The sequence below is a fragment of the Anastrepha obliqua genome, chromosome 1, assembly GCF_027943255.1.
Source record: "Anastrepha obliqua isolate idAnaObli1 chromosome 1, idAnaObli1_1.0, whole genome shotgun sequence".
Lineage (NCBI taxonomy): Eukaryota > Metazoa > Arthropoda > Insecta > Diptera > Tephritidae > Anastrepha > Anastrepha obliqua.
The window spans coordinates 10,164,960-10,181,352 of NC_072892.1; the positions used below are offsets into that span (position 1 = coordinate 10,164,960).

General features: G+C 35.0%; 1 protein-coding gene across 1 annotated transcript in view; it reads right to left on the reverse strand.

Moving 5' to 3' along the window:
- The window catches only part of LOC129236031 (neuroligin 4-like), a 255,331-nt gene that overhangs the window by 163,125 nt on the left and 75,813 nt on the right, over nucleotides 1-16,393 (reverse strand). The window lies entirely within an intron of this gene.

Sequence of the window (16,393 nt, forward strand, 5' to 3'; positions counted from 1 at the left end):
ATTGTGCAGTGTCTACTTTATTAGGGTTGCTGTGGTGGTATCTGTTAAATCTTTTAGCAGTTTTTTGTCTAATTGCAGTAGGATTTTTAATATATAAATTAGATTTTTGTAAATTAAGTGTAATATTTTCTCTTTTAATATTTTCTCTATCAATGGTTTTCTTTTTAATTGCTTCAGATCTTACTTTAACCTCTTTTAAATTTATATGTAACTTATTTATAAAATCAATTGGTTTTAATTTAGTCGTGCTGTGAATTGTATTATTATAGTAATTAATTGCTTTTAGTACTAATTCTTCAGAGTCATTAATATTTTCAGCGTTTTTTAATATTCTTATATGCTCTAAGAGAGTCGAATGCATTCTTTCTACATCTGAATTTCCTGTGTGCGAATTCGGTGTTGTAAAATGAGTTTCTATATTATTTTCTTGACAGAACAGCTTTATAAGTGCATTATTAAATTCATTATCCATAATAATTTTATCAGGTTTTCCTAAAAATGCGATTCGCTCTTCGATTTTAGTTTTAATTGTTACCATATTTTTGTCATTTAGTTTATGTGCCGTTCCTAATTTCGTAAATTTGTCTATTGTTGTCAAAAAACTAGTCTTTTGTATCTGAAAAATATCTATATGTACTATTTCATTTGGTTTTTCTGGTGTTGGAGTATGTTGAAATATTTTATTTATTGGTTTTCTGTCATATTTGTTTTCATTACATATTCTGCAGTTATTACAATATCTATTTATAAATTTTAATAATTTAGGATTATAATAATTATCTTTTAATTCTTCGAAATTCTCCTGGATTCCTCTATGGTTACCTTTAATATGAATATCATCAATGATATTCAATAAAGATTCCTCGGATTCAATATCACTAGCAACTTTAGTACAATTTATGAAATTTATTTTATTGTTATTAGAAAATAATTCAATTAATTTATTCTGTATTATATTATATTTATTATTGTCAAGCTCCGAGTATACCCCAATTTTTCCTTTTTTTATTTCACGTCTAAATAAATCATTCAAATAATGAGTATTATTTAAGTCCTTCTCAGACACATATATTATTTTATATTTTTTAAAAAGTATTTCGGTTTCTTTATTTTTATTTTTAACTATTCTTATTTGCGTCCTATATTTATTAACAATTTTATTTATTCTAAAGAAATTAATATTTACATTTTCTTCCGTACTATGATTTACTTCAACTCTGCTCAAAAAATCAGCTACCTTATTTTCCTTTCCCTTAATATATTCAATATCGAGATCAAATTCATCTAATAATATTTTCCATCGGATGATTCTAGAATTGGGCTCTTTAAGTGAATAAAGCCATTTCAAAGGCTGATGATCAGTTTGAACTAGAAACTTTCGACCAAAAAGGTATGGACGGTAATATTTCACTGACCATACAATGGCTAATAATTCTTTTTCTAGCGTTGAGTAGTTTTTTTCATGTCCATTTAAAGTCCTACTGGCGTAACTTACTGGTTTGCCATCCTGGCTCAACACCGCGCCAATAGCAGCATTGCTTGCATCCGTGGTCAATACAAATTTTTTATTAAAGTCTGGATAGCATAATATTGGTGGATTTGTTAAAATTTTCTTCAATTTTTCGAAAGCGTCAATATAAGATTTGTCATTAATATCAATTTTACTATTTTTTTTTAAATATTTTATTATAGGGCTAGCAACAAAGGAATAGTTTCTAATGAATTTCCGGTAATATCCGGTTAAACCTAAAAACGATTTAATTTCTTTTACTGACTTTGGTAGCTCCAAGTTTTGTATTATATTAATTTTCTCGGGGTTGGGCTTTATCCCATTATTTGTTATGATATGACCAAGAAAGTTTGTTTCTTTCGATAAGAATCTACACTTATCTATTTGAACCTTTAAATTGTAGTCATTCAGTTTATTAAATACTTTTTGCAAGCTTTCTAAGTGTTCGGTTAGCGAGGTTGAAAAGACTAGTATATCATCCATATAAATTATACAAATTTTATTTATATAATCAGCCAAAATGTAGTTTAGCATTCGCTGAAATGTAGCGGGCGCGTTTTTGAGACCGAAGGGCATTCGAATGAACTCGAAGTGACCACGGGGCGTTGAAAAAGCCGTTTTCTCAATGTCGCTTTCCTCCATCAAAACCTGATGAAAGCCTTTCGCAAGGTCCAAGGACGAGAAATATTGCGCCTTACCTAACTTGTCAAATAATGACTCTATATTTGGCAGAGGAAATTTGTCATCCACAGTTATTTCATTTAGCTTCCTAAAGTCTATAACTAATCGCCATTTCTGCTGGTTCGAATTATCGGACTTCTTTTTAACAATCCACAAAGGTGAATTATAAGGCGATTTGCTGGGGCGTATTATATTTTCTTTTAACATTTCATTTATTTGCTTTTCTATTTCATTTTCTAAAATCTGTGGATGCCTATAATTCTTGCAGTATACTATTTTATTAGAAGTAGTTATTATTTTATGTTTTACACAGGTAGTTGTAGTTAAATTTTGATTTTTAATATAGAACGTCTTTTTATTTTTATGTAAAAAATTTTCTAATAACTTATTTTCTTCCTTATTTAAGTTTGTAGGCATTAAATCTTTGAATTTATCTAGCTCAAATTTTTCTATATAATTAATTTCCTCATAAGAAATGTTAAATTTATAGTCAATTAGTTTTATTTCGTTATTATTTACTTTAAGAGTATTATTTTGAAAATCTATTATAGCTCCAAAGGGCTGTAAAATATTTATTCCTATTATGCAATCGAATTTTTTATCAATAAAATTAATTAATTTAACAGACATGGTGCTATTTTTTTCTTTGAATTCGTCCGGCACATTTACTATCACTTCATCTATAATAATATTATTACCGACCAGGGTATTTAATAAAATTGGTTTTATTAAACTTTTCTTTATTCCTATATTGGAAAAAAAATTATAATCTCCGAGGGTAGTAGCAGCACCACTATCAATTAGGCATCTTGTTTTTGTATTATTTATAGTTAATATTACTATGGGTAATGATAATTTCGAGGCTGCACAGGAAAATTTTCTGTAACGTGAATTGCATCAATTTCCATTGGTTCTTCATTATTACTTAAATGTCTATTATATGAATTTTGTTGATTTTGTCGTAAATTACTAAAATTTTCTAAGTCATAATTTTGGGTTTGTTGTTGCTGATTATTTCTGTTAAAAGTGTTAAAAGTTTGCGTTTGAAAATTTCTGAAATTTCTGTTACAATTATTAAAACCACCACTATTATTTCTGTTATTACGGCTACTATAATTAGGAAAGGTGCTTGAATTTTGAAATCTTTGAAAACCATTCCTATTTAATGAATTATTTGCATTTTGAAAGTTATTATTTGGAAAGGTATTGTTATTTCGAAAATCATTATTGTTTTGAAAACTTTTATACGCAAAACTATTCGCTTGTTTATTATTTACTAGTTTTATATCTTTTAATAAATTATTTTCTAAATAGAATGTATAAGCTATGTTAATAGATCTAATATTATTTTGTAGCAAAAGAGATTTAATACTAATAGGTAAGTAGTTTACATAAATATCAAAAATTAATTTTTCATTATTTTCAGGTGTATACAAAATGTCAGGTTCTAAGCTATACTTTGTGTTCATTAAACTTAAAATTTTACTTAATTTATAATGTAATTCCTCAATGTTCCTAGCTTCTTCGTTTAGTGCGTCACTTCTTAAATTAAAAAAACTTCTTTTTACTCCAAATTCCTCCTTAAGCTTAACTATTATACCCTCCCATGTAGGGTTAAATAAGGTTTCAACCGCCTTTAACGCCTTACCTTGCAGTCTGTTGCTTAATACTGTTTTTATTGTCTGTACATGTTCTGCTGGCGTTAGCTGCAACACAGTTGCGACGTCCCTCAGGTAGTTGCTGAGCGTATATTCACTGCTCCCGTTAAATGCAGGCAAGCTCCTCGCTTCACGCAAGCTCTCAGCTAGCGTCAAAGCCATTGTGGGTGTTGTTGTTTGTTCTAAGCAAACGCTGCTCTGCTTCTTTCTCTAATGATAGCTGGCTTGCTTTCTCTTTCGTCTTTCACGCCGTTAGCACTGGAATGCACACCGTACACTTTCTTCTCTTTTTCCGTTAACTTTTAACTTCTAGTAATTTCTTTTCCTTTTTTTTTTTGTTTTTTTACGAAGCCAATCTTTTTTCTTGTTTGTCAAAGATTTTGTCCGCTTTAAATATATATATGTACAGTAGTCATATCAATTTGGGCAGTAAAATTGCTCACAAATTATGCACAAATTTGCCGTTTTGCACTCAACTGCGCTAAGTTCAAATTATTTTCAACGATCATAAATTTGTTAGAACTATTCTTTCGGATTAGTTATTACACGAAATATTTTTTTTTTTTTTTTTTTTTTTTTTGGTTTAGTTTTTAGTTTTTAAGTTTACAAAAATTTCGCTTTTTGCCACACTTTAGTAATGTCCACTTGAATTATTTGCGGTTCACATCGGTTTGTTGAAAATTTTAACCTTTTCTTTTCCCGATTATCACTGGATATGTTTTAAGTAACATATCCCATCCTCGTCGCCAGTTAAATTTATTTTTGAAAATAAAATAAATTTGTTAAAGTTTTATTTTTATTAGTTTTATTTTTATTAAAATGGAACAAGTTTGATTACACTTCAAAATAATTTGTTCTTTACTCTTCAAGGTGACTTTGAAGACTACTTTTAACATTAAAAACTATACTTATTCAATTTATTTTAACAGTTAGATTTATACTTAAAATGAAGAGAGAAAGAGTTCCCCATTTACTATTACAACAATTACAACAATTAATATATAACTTACATAGCTAATTATTACAGTTAGATAATGAAGAGAGCGAGAGCGAAAGGGGAAAGTTACTTATAATATATAACTTGTGTGCGTGTGAGTGTGCGTGTTTGCAGACATGTTTTTGTTATGCTTGTTTGTTAGCTTGATAGCGCGGCCATTTAGATGGCATCTGATGGCAGCATTGTGCAAAAATGTTCCTTGATGATCAGCAAATGTGTGCGTTCATGCATGTTTTTGTGCATCAGTGTGCGTGTGAGTGTATAAATTTAGCGAATTTTATTCGTTAGCGAGGGCAGTGCAGGAATTTACTGTATAAACAGTAACGCCACATAACGATAATGCCACAGCTGTCGAAATGTTATATTATGCATGCATATTCCAAATATTTTAGGAATACAAGAAATATTGGTAAGAATTAAAAAAAATGCAAAAAAAAAAATTGGCTGGAAAGCATTTCCGTATTATAGTATGCACTCCATTATAGTTCCTAAATTTCTCAATAAACAAGTTATAGTTTCGTTTGTTTAGAGCCAGATGTTTATTTTGACTCCAGGAATGGCCTGCTCTGTCCGCCTCTGCTGCCACTTGTCGCCTCTATGTGTTGGCTGGTCTCCCTGTGAACTGGAATTTGCTCGTTAGCCGCCCAAGCATCATAGTTGCTTATAATATCAGGCCAGAATATCCGCATTATCTTTCGTAGGCAACGGCTTAGGAAAGATTGCAATGATTGTGATCCATACAGAACTACCGACTTCACGTTGGCATCAAATGTTTTCAGTTTTGGGTGCCTGGAGACATAAGTTCATCTCCAAACATTGCCTAGCATGCCAAATGCAACGCGTTCCTTAGATATTCGGTTCCCTATATCTGTTGTTGATCTGCCGTTTTTTTAAATTATGCTCCCAAGTTATCAAAATTCATCTACATCTTCAAGCCGCGTGTCGCCAATTTGAAGGGTTTGCGCTTCAATGGTGTTTATCCGCATTATTTTGGTTTTGGCTATGTTAATTTTTAGACCTGTTTGTACTACTGCATGGCATACCGCTTGTAGTTTAGCTGATGCATCTGAGTATTTGTGCGACCGTAAACAAATGTCTTCCGCATAGTCTAGGTCTTCAATCCGGCCGCCTAAACCCCAGGAAATGTCTCTGCTTTGAACTTCGATACTACCACTTAGAGCATTTTTGTATTTCACGCGGCATGAAGCGCCCGAGTACAATTCTGTTATGACGGTGACAATTTTCTCAGGTACTCCTTTGCATTCAAGTGCTTTCCAGATTGCTTCAAGATCGAGAGTGAGTAAAGAGATGAGCACCACTCAACCGACTACTCCAGAACCACTCTCAAGGAGTTTAAATGATCGACGCAAGAGCAGTGGGGACAAGAGCCTGCTTGTTCTTTGCGTAGTCCCTGTTCAGTGAGTTGGACAACCTTTTGTGAATTACGTGTGCTATTACTTTGTTTACCATGCTTAGAAACGTGATTCCTCTCCAATTTTTGCACTTAGATAGGTTACCCTTCTTCGGGAGAGGGATGATAACCCCCTCTTTTAACTCAGATGGTATTCTTTGAGAGTTCCAGATATTTTTCAATTAGGGCAGAAGGATCCGAGCGTGATCTTGGGGTCAGCTTTTAGTAGTTCACGGTAGATGTTAACGGACCCAGAAGCTTTATAGTTTTTTAGAGAGGAAATTATTATCTCGCTTTCAACGGGGCATATCGTGGGGATGTCACGCCTTGCAATGTAACGTTGGCAGCTACACCACAGAATGAGCAGCAGGAGCGAGACTGACTGTAGCTTCTTGTAATAGCGCTCCCAGATGTTGACTTGCTTGTCCTTTGATGTTGTTGTCTCGCCGTCCTCGTCTTTGAGCGGCTTGGTCGTTTTAAAATTGGTGTTTGTTAATTGTCGTATCGTGCGATAAAAGTCTTGGGCACGGTTTGTTTCCACAGCAGCCTGCGCTGTAGTGGCTACGTTGTTGCTCCACAGTCTTTTATCAGATCTGACACTTTTATTTATTCGTCTGTCAATAAGGTTGTATCGTTGCTGTAGCTCTGCCTTACATGATCTGGTTTTCGCGCTATTTAGCTGGTTTTTTTATTATTCTGCGGTCGTTTATTAGATCCCATGTTCGATCGGAGATCCAGCACTGCCGCTTATGTGCTTGTAACCGATGTGGTCCTCCGTAGACTTTACTAATACTTGTTTTATCTGTAGCCAATCATCTACATATGCGTGATCTGGAATAGCTGATACCAGGGATTCAGTGAATCTGGCACACGTAGTTGCATCTTTTAGTTTCTCCACCTCGAATTTCTTTGATGTTTTTTGGTTTGGCGTTTTGCTGACCGCAGCCACTTTGAGTCTAATAGTAGGTAGTAATAAGAAGGTGGTGATGGCTGGCTATATCTGCTCCTCGTTTGTTACGTAGACTTAGAAAAGAATCAATAGCCATATACATACGTAAACTAGTTAAAGGCAGTCACTTGCATCCCAAGGGCTATAGGCATATTAGTCTCCCAACATTCGTATTGAAAACTTTCGAAATACTGCTAAATTTGTACATCAAAGAAAGAACTGAGCTTAGTGTACTGCCGCCAAATCAGCAAGCGTACACGAAGCAGAAGTCCATTGAAAGAGCCCTTCGCAGGGTGGTGTTACAAATAGAATAAACCCTGCACTATGAAGCATATGCAATGGGAGTCTTTCCTGACATATATGGAGCCTTATCTATGGAAGTTTTGATAGAGGGCCGGTATTCAACTGGTATGGAACGTGCTATACAATAGCGGATCGGCAGAATATTCAAGTGACGGATAGCGATGGGCAAATGGGAGTCCAGTACAATCCCGAAAAAGACAAAGAGAGGAACTCCTCAGGGTGGAGTACTCTCCCTTTGCTGCGGAAGATACTTATAAATCTGATTCTCATCAAACTTGGGAATAGCGCACCGAAACTGACGGTATATTCCCACGACGTGGCTGTTACCATCTAAAGTTGGCATCCACAAATGATGACTGAAACACTCACAAGGACGCTTACTGAGATCTAAAAGTAGACGAAACTGGTCGGACTGGCGGTAAATTCAGATAAGGCAGACTTAATACTCTTTAGAAGAAAGTACAAGATTGCAAACTGGTCACCTCCAAGGCTTGAAGAAGTTGAGTTGGCACCAAAAAAATCGACTAAATATCTGGGCATTGTTATGGATAGCAAACTGTCATGGAAATTAAATGTGGAAAAAGGAACAGATATAGCCTCGAATGCCTTACACGCATGCAGAAGAATGTTTGGTAAGACTTGGGACTTATCTCTTCAAAGCATTTCCAAAACATGCAAAGGATAGCAGGAATATTACACATATAGCGCTATGAGGACAACTCCAACAGTGGCAATAGAAATAATTCTGAACTGGCATCCAATCAAAATAGCAGTAAGAAATTCTGCCAAAAAGGCTGCTTTAAGCCTGAAGATGTGAGTACAATTCTTACAGAGGCTTTTTGGTCCCAATCACATTCTGGATTCAAACAGAAAGTCAGACTAGTTAAATTTGTTCCACAAGTTCAATTTGGCAAGAAGCCCAGCGTCATTATAGAGCAAAATAGAAGGCAGAAAGATTTAGAATGCAACTAGTAGGAGCGGCTGTCTTTTGTCCGCAATTTGATCTGCAAAAGTCTTTCAGACTGCCTACTTACTGTAGTATAAGCATCAAAGGCAGCTAAATTGGTTCTGGTATTAACTCCTCCTAATACTCGGATACAAATTTTCATAGTCGAGCGGCTTTAAAAACAATTATGGCTCCTTGTAAATACTAACTCGTAATGTGTCCAACAATGCCTTCCCAAATTAGATGATCTCTGCGGAAATGGGCAGTTCACAATTTACTGGATACCAGGACACAAAGGGGAATAGGAGAAAGGAAATAAAAGAGCCGATGAGCTCGCTAAGGGAGCTATTTGCTTGTTGAGATTGAGCACGTCAGAAATATACTCATCGCTCTTCTTTCTGTAAATGGATCTAAATGACGAACTAGTTCTGAAAACGCAGTCGATATGGGCACACTCAACCTCGCGCAAAATTGCCAAAATTATGCTAAGGACTTGGAACACGAAAGCTAAAAACTCTAGAAAAGATTACAAAATATTAGTTGGAGTACTGACGGGCCTCAGAGACCTCCTAACCGGTCATCGGGATCCCCCTGACAGTTGTTAAAGGGAAACCGCATTAATTATTTCTTAGGGAAGCGCAGAAAAGATGGAGCTATATTTCTTCATGTGCTATTTCGAAAACCCTTGGCCCCAGTACAATATACGAAGGACTCAGAAAATCCTTTGGACTTCTCGCCATTGAATTTCCAAACTCGTAGCTGTGTTAACCGGTCACTGGACGATCCGCACATGCGCGGAAAAGCTAGGGTTACCATTTAACCCCCATTGCAGAAGCTGTGGGGACCTTTCAGAGAAGGAGACTGTAGAGCATTTTCTCTGTAAATGTCCGGGCTTGGCAGCTAGACGACTTAGGTCACTGGGAGCTCCTTTCTTCGATAGCCTGGAGCAGTGCGCCAACCTAAATCTCATCAATCTTCTCCATTATATCAACAGCTCTGGCTGGCTGTAGATAAATGCTTCTTGGAGGCCTCAAAATAGGAATAAAACGGCGCGTCATTGTTACTACCTACTGACGGAACACTGTGTCACCGCATATCACTCAGCCAAAATGGTATTAGTTCAGCACCTACTTTGCCACTACTCTGCTCTTTGCAGGACTCGACAAAAATGCCTAGGAGCAATATATTTTTCATCATTGATGGATGTTGCTGACAAAGGGCCAAACGGGTTGTTAAAAGGCAAGATTAGGCAGTGTGTATCGTGCATCGAAATTAGGCCTTTAGTGGCAAAGGACACCTTCTTTTGGTTTCAAAAAGTTTAGAAATTGTCGAGAGCTTGAAAATTGGTCGATAATTACTTACTTTATCTTATTGCCGCTTTTGAAAATTTAGGATTTACTTGTTAGTTTTATAATAAATTTTCAATTTCGTAGCTTATTTTCATTTATTGAATTTAAAGTAAAAAGCAAGTCTGAAGTTGCCAAAAACACACATTATTTTTTGTAATTTTTTGCTTTGGCGGTTTTGCGCACCTTGTCCATATAAAAATATATTGAGCAATTGTATGGAGGAAATGAAAAAGTAAAAAGAAATAAATAGATACAGTCTGTGTCAGAAGAAAAGAAACGGGTTTTTCTTGTAACTTGAAGATATATTTCGTTGTGCTTTTTGCTGTGCAATAGTTCCACTCAAGGGCTACGACGCCAGTGCTAACTCAGGTTGGTGTTGTTCGAAACTTTTCCGTAACGCAACCAAACAAAAATGAGTGAGAAGTACTACTCTCAGAAAAACACATTAAGAAGCGCAAGGCTTAGGACACTGAAAACATGGAATGTGATTGGTTGAAGCAACTTTCTGGACTTGGGTTTAATCGAGCTTGGTCCACGAGCCATACCAAAATCGTACAGAGCACTGCACCCGGTAAAAGTGAAAGTTTGGGGTTGCTTCTCCGAGCGCGGTTTCGGATGTTTAGAACTCTTCACATAAAATTTGAACGCCAAAAAATGGTCCAAATTTATAATCTGGGACTTTTGAAGTCGGTGAAAAAGATTTATGCAGAAAGAAACATTAATTGGGTCTTGTAAGAGGATAATGACATAAAACACCAAAGTTGACTTTGTAAGGCCTGGAAACAAGAAAATGGCGTTACAGTAATGGACTGGCCTTCCCAGTCTCCAGACGCCAACTCCATTGAACATGTGCGGGGAATTATGAAAACGCATCTTGCAGGAAAGCAACTCGTACGTCAAGTGCGCAAAATCTGGTCCTCTTTGTCGACGAGCTACGCTGAAAAGCTGGTTCAAAGCATGAAGAAGATGCCGCGATGAAGACTACACGGCTTATTGAGTAATTGCGACTCATACTTTGATGCAAAAAAAAATTTAATTATATTTCTTTTATAATTTGTGAATAATCGCGGTTTCTTTTTTCTGACACAGACTGTGTATAAAAATGTTGAGAAAAATCAAAATTTTCTGCATTGAATAAATCTCAAAATTATAAATTTTGTGCTTAATTGTTTCCGTCCACTTCCTATTATAATATATTCAAGCGTACCAGTAAACCGATTTTTAGAAGAATTGAAGACAATGTCCAAAATACTGGGCTCACCTGACATGATAATGCTTTCATGCTAAATAATTGGTAGTGTTTATTGATCATTAATCAGTAGGGTTTTTGGCAATAAAACGTGTTTTTATTTATATAATTTTTTTTATTTTATTCTGAAAATAGTCAATATTGAAATCGACGTTACTTCCTAAGGTTGCTTCATTTCATGTTTTTTACACCCTTTTACTTGGTTAGCCGCTTTATGTGATTTAGGAGCACATAAAATTATTCACCGAGTAATCATGTCAAGTGTCTCAAGTGTATAGGCTCCCACAACAATAAGAGGTTCACGCCGTACCGCTTTTCGTTTATGATGTTTGCTTTGATCCTTTGCCAGAAACGGGCAGAATTTTTACTTTTATACCATCTCCGTGTGGTAGAATTTCCTTCAGCGACACCTTTTTCGTTGCCTAAATCCACTTGCTCGCTTTGCATTGCTTGCTAGCGGTTAGGCGAGGCACTTCCGGCTATGATGGACAAGTATAATAAAAACTAAGCCCAAGCACAGTTAAATTTATTTTCTTGCTTTACATTTTTATTTGTTGGCAAATTTGCTACGATTTTATTACCTATGTTTCCTTTCTACGACGAACCACCTTTCCATACAAGAAGCGGCTGATTTTTACGCATTTTTTTATTGTTTAACATAAAATGAAATTCAATTTCTTGCTCCACCAAGACTTTGTAAAATAAGAAATTTTGTCTGAATTGTTTGGGGGAAATAATTTCCGGCTTACGATATTCAATTAGATTGGTTATAAAAGTGCAGGAGAAATATATCGATAGTGCGTTTTTATTGTCGGAATACATTTCTGAATATATTCCATATGAGTATTTGTGAAACGAAGACACTTTAACACAACACATACAAATACCACACAATGATGATGATACGACATAGAGTTTAGATACACTCGTGAACAATAAAATAGGCCTTGGATATTTAAACCAGTTTTCCTCATTCCACTTTCGCTCATTTAGTGATTATTATTTTTTTATAAAAGTTTAGTTCCTCATACAACAAAAACCATATAAAACCGTTTTTTGAACTTTGTGCAAAAATTATGAAAATTCAGCTAACTTCCATCAAAATTTCATACTTTGAAACAGAATTTTTCTAACAATTTTTGGTATGCAGTTCTATAGCCTATTCAATTTTGGTATAAAAAAGTGCAAGTTTTCTTCCATATAAAAAATTGTTCGAACATGCTTTGTATGAATGAAAATATATTCATTATTTATTGGAGCGAAATTTAAAAAGTTTTTCTCAGAATATCATGTTTTTTAATTTTCAATATGCAGCTAATGAACATTAATCTAATTATAAAACAATTACTTTTTCAATGACCTTTTCCTATTACGTGCAATAGAAGTAAAATTTTCGTGAAAAGAAATTACCAAGTTCACTGCAAAAAAAAATTAAAATCCTCGCCGCAAAGCTTCTTAGACTAAAAGACATTGGGAGCAGCAATAAAAAGCGTTCAACTGTGTTGCGTGTGCCATCATTAAATTTCCATTACGTTGTGGTATTGCAGACAGCCTGAATGGAGCAAACTCTGATGGTGGATATTTAACATTAAGACTGATTAATATTTACCTCAATTGAGTCAAACTTTTATAAAAAACTGGGCATGTGCCACCTACATTCAAAGGCAGATGAGATGAAAAAGGTTGACAATACTCGTGCGCTTGCCCTTTTATTGGGAGGTTTTCGTTTATGAGCGAGCGATTTAAAGTTTTTATTGAATTATGCTCTTTTTTTTCTGAATATTCTGGAAAAGCTTGGAGGAAAATACAAGTATCCACTGGAGTTAGGTAAATGTAGGAAGAAAAGTAAAATGATAAAAAGAGAAACAAAAGAGTGGGCAAGCGTACCAATGAGTAGAGCAAACTAAATGAAAGAATTTTGAAATGAACTGAATAAGGATTGAATAGATTTAAGGGGTTAGGGGTAGTCGGAATTTTCAAAAAATTGGATTTTTTTTTTTTTGCATTTTCTTAAAGTATAAATCTTGAAAATTTCAAATGAACCCGACAAATACTTTTCGAGTTATTCAACAATTAACAAAGGGCGCCCGGTCACTCCGGAGCTCCATAGCAAAACCTTAAATGCGTTTTTCTTAAAACTATGTTTTTGAACTGGTAATCACTGTAACTTTAAAACCGCTTGGAAGATTTCAATAAAATGTATACTGATTTTGAAAAACATAAAAAAACTCGTGCCTGATTGAAGGATTTTTTTTTAGATTTCGATTTTTTTAAACCATTAATGTATGTTTTTTTTCTCGAAATTTGAAGAACTGTTAATTCTAATCTATCTGGCACAAGATTATGTATCAATAAAACTAATTTTTCTTGTCCGATTGATTTTAGATGAATCTCCAAGGACTTGTGATGATCACTGCAAGGGACTTCTGGAGAAACGGGCTCCACACAAATAGCGATAACTTTTACAATTATAAATTTTTTTTTGTAATTTTTCTAAAGTGTAGTCGAAATATGATGTATTAATGCTATATTTTTATGTTTGCAAAATGAAGCGATTGACTAGCAAAAAAAAAAAATTATTGAAAATCATTATTTATTCGAGCCTCTGACTTTAAGGCTTTGAAGATCACATTTTTATTTTATTTTGGCAATATGAATTTTGCATAAAGCTCGTATAAGCACTCGGAGGTTCTCCGAAACTCTGAATGCAAATAAAAATTTTTCAAAATTTTTCTAGTTCAAACTCGATTTGGCCTGCCCTTTTAAATTAATGACTCTTGATGTAAAAATCCATATAGGGGAAATAGTTATTGATTAGCAATAAATGTTATAGCGATGGAAGAAAATTTGTTTCGCTGAAAGTTTATTGCAAACATTTTCCAATTTCGAATTAAAGCTAATGCTAAGAGAAAAAATTTCTTAGATATTCTTTATATGAAAAACTTTGAAAACATGATGGCTGCGATTCATAGATTGCGCACTGTGGGATCGCCAGTAGCTACCCACTTCAAAAGGGGTTCAACTTCGTTACGTTTGAACAACAGATCTCATGCATCGATTCGGTCCAAAAGTTGCTCTAACGTCGATTCGCATATAATCTATACCTCAAGCTTCTATTTTCTTGAAACTAGCGTCATGGGTATGGTTTTCTATTTAATGTTCATTTCCTCCGCAATGGAATAAGAGCTCATATACAGCACCGACTCCACGGTTTCCTGGATTTTATAGACATTTCTGTCAATGTCAACAGTGTTGGTCTAGGACGCAATCACTGAAACCACGGCTTTGCTCTTTCTTTCCTTACAGTTATTAGAGACAGTTGGGAATTTAGGTGGTGTTAAATAGATATTGCGTTTGTGTGCTCCAATCAACACAGAAAAACGATGTTCACCGAACTTATGCAATTCTACTTTGCCCACAACGAAATTCTGCAATTCGCTTTCATAACTTCATTTATAACAAAACATAATCATAATCGAAGCAGGCGAGTTTATTAAGCGTGGAAATCTAAAACTTTTCAGTTACAGGAAAAATCGATTAGCTGCATATAATTTTAGGGTAGGTTTGAGTTCGAGTGTGACTATCATTCAGAAGTGTGCAAGCTCGAATCTCCTCGCATGAAACGCCAAATGATAAAAGAAGTTCTTTCTAATATAATAGTAGTCGTCCCTCGGAAAACAATGGCAAATCTCTGAGCATATCTCTGCCATGAAAAACTTTCTCATAAAAAACCATTTTGCGTTAGCAATAAAATTATTTCTCAGAAAAGCGCAGAAAATATGGAGGTCCATTTCTTCATGTGCTATTTTGAAAACCCTTTGGCCCCAATACGATATACGAAGGACTTAGAAAGTCCTTTGGACTCCTCGCCATTCAATTTCCAAATTCGTAGCTATGTTTACCGGTCTCTGAACGATCTGCACACACGCGGAAAAGCTAGGGTTACCATTTAACCCCCAATTGCAGAAGCTGTGGGGACCTTTCAGAAAAGGAGATGGTAGAGCATTTTCTCTGTAAACGTCTGGGTTTGGCAGTTAGACGACTAAGGGCACTGTGCGCTCTTTCTTCGATAGACTGGAGCAGTGCGTCAACCTAAATCCAATCAATCTACTCCAATATATCAACAGCTCTGACTGCCGCTAGATATCTGCCTGTTGCAGGTCTCATAATGGTATCAAAACGGCGCTTTAATACTACTTGAGTAGTGGCAGACCGGCACATCAACCATTTCACCTACCTATCTAAAACTGTAGGTCCTTCCATTTGTGGAACAACATCAAGATGGACGCCACAAATAGGAGGAGGAGCTCGGCCAAACATCCGAAAGGGTATAAGCGTTTATTTTATTAATTGAGAGAGGATAGCGCCATGTGGAAATAGAGTTCAATGTCTCACAGTTGCCGAAATGAGAGTTCAAATCTTGGTATGAAAATCGAAATGTTCACATAAATAAATTTACAAAAAGAGACTAAAGTGCCCCAGAGGAAACATTAAGTCTAATTTGTGCCAAAAAATGGGTTAGAAATCGATACAGTGAGCAGTAAGTTAATCCATAAATATCATTCCTAGCTTACTACGATTAGCTTCACTACGATTAGCTAGAGTGATAAAATTAATGAGCTTTAGATGACTATTGAATGTTGAGAATCATATAGCGGGTCAAATTAAAAAACTCAAAAGGCGCGATAACCGCTTAAATGATTTTGGTCGAATTTAAGGGGTTATATACAGTTAGAATTTTCAAAAAATCCTTTTTTTTATTTTCTGGTATTTTCAAAGTCGGTGACTAACATCACTCTAAAACGGCTAAACCGATTAGTTTCAAATTATAACATGAGCTTCTTAAATATAGTTTTTAGTTATAAATCGAAGATTTTTTCTTATCGATAAATTTTTTTTTTTTTTAACAATTTAAGGCCGAAAATTTGGTCACAAAATTTTATGCTTAACGAAGTTCGTTTGGTTTTTGAATTTCACAGGATCCAGTTCAGAGAAATAGTGGTCACCGCAAAACGTGTTTTTTGAGAGGAGCTCCTGGAAATCAGCTGAAACTCCTTTCCAAATAAATATTTTTACTAAAACTAAGTCTTAAAATATAGTTAAAAGATAACATAATATGGGTACAAATTTTCAGACCAATAAATTGAAAAGTTTTCTCAGAAAAAAATATGGAAAATTCGCTTTTTTTCGCGCCAGTCGTTTCCTTCTCGTGCTAACAGCTGTCAGTCCGACACACACGCGAAGCCAAGTCCTTTTTCACCTGTATCCACTTGGACGGCAGTAACTAGCCAGCGGAGCCGCTGGATTTTTATTCGTTGCACTATGTCTATGTCGCTGTAA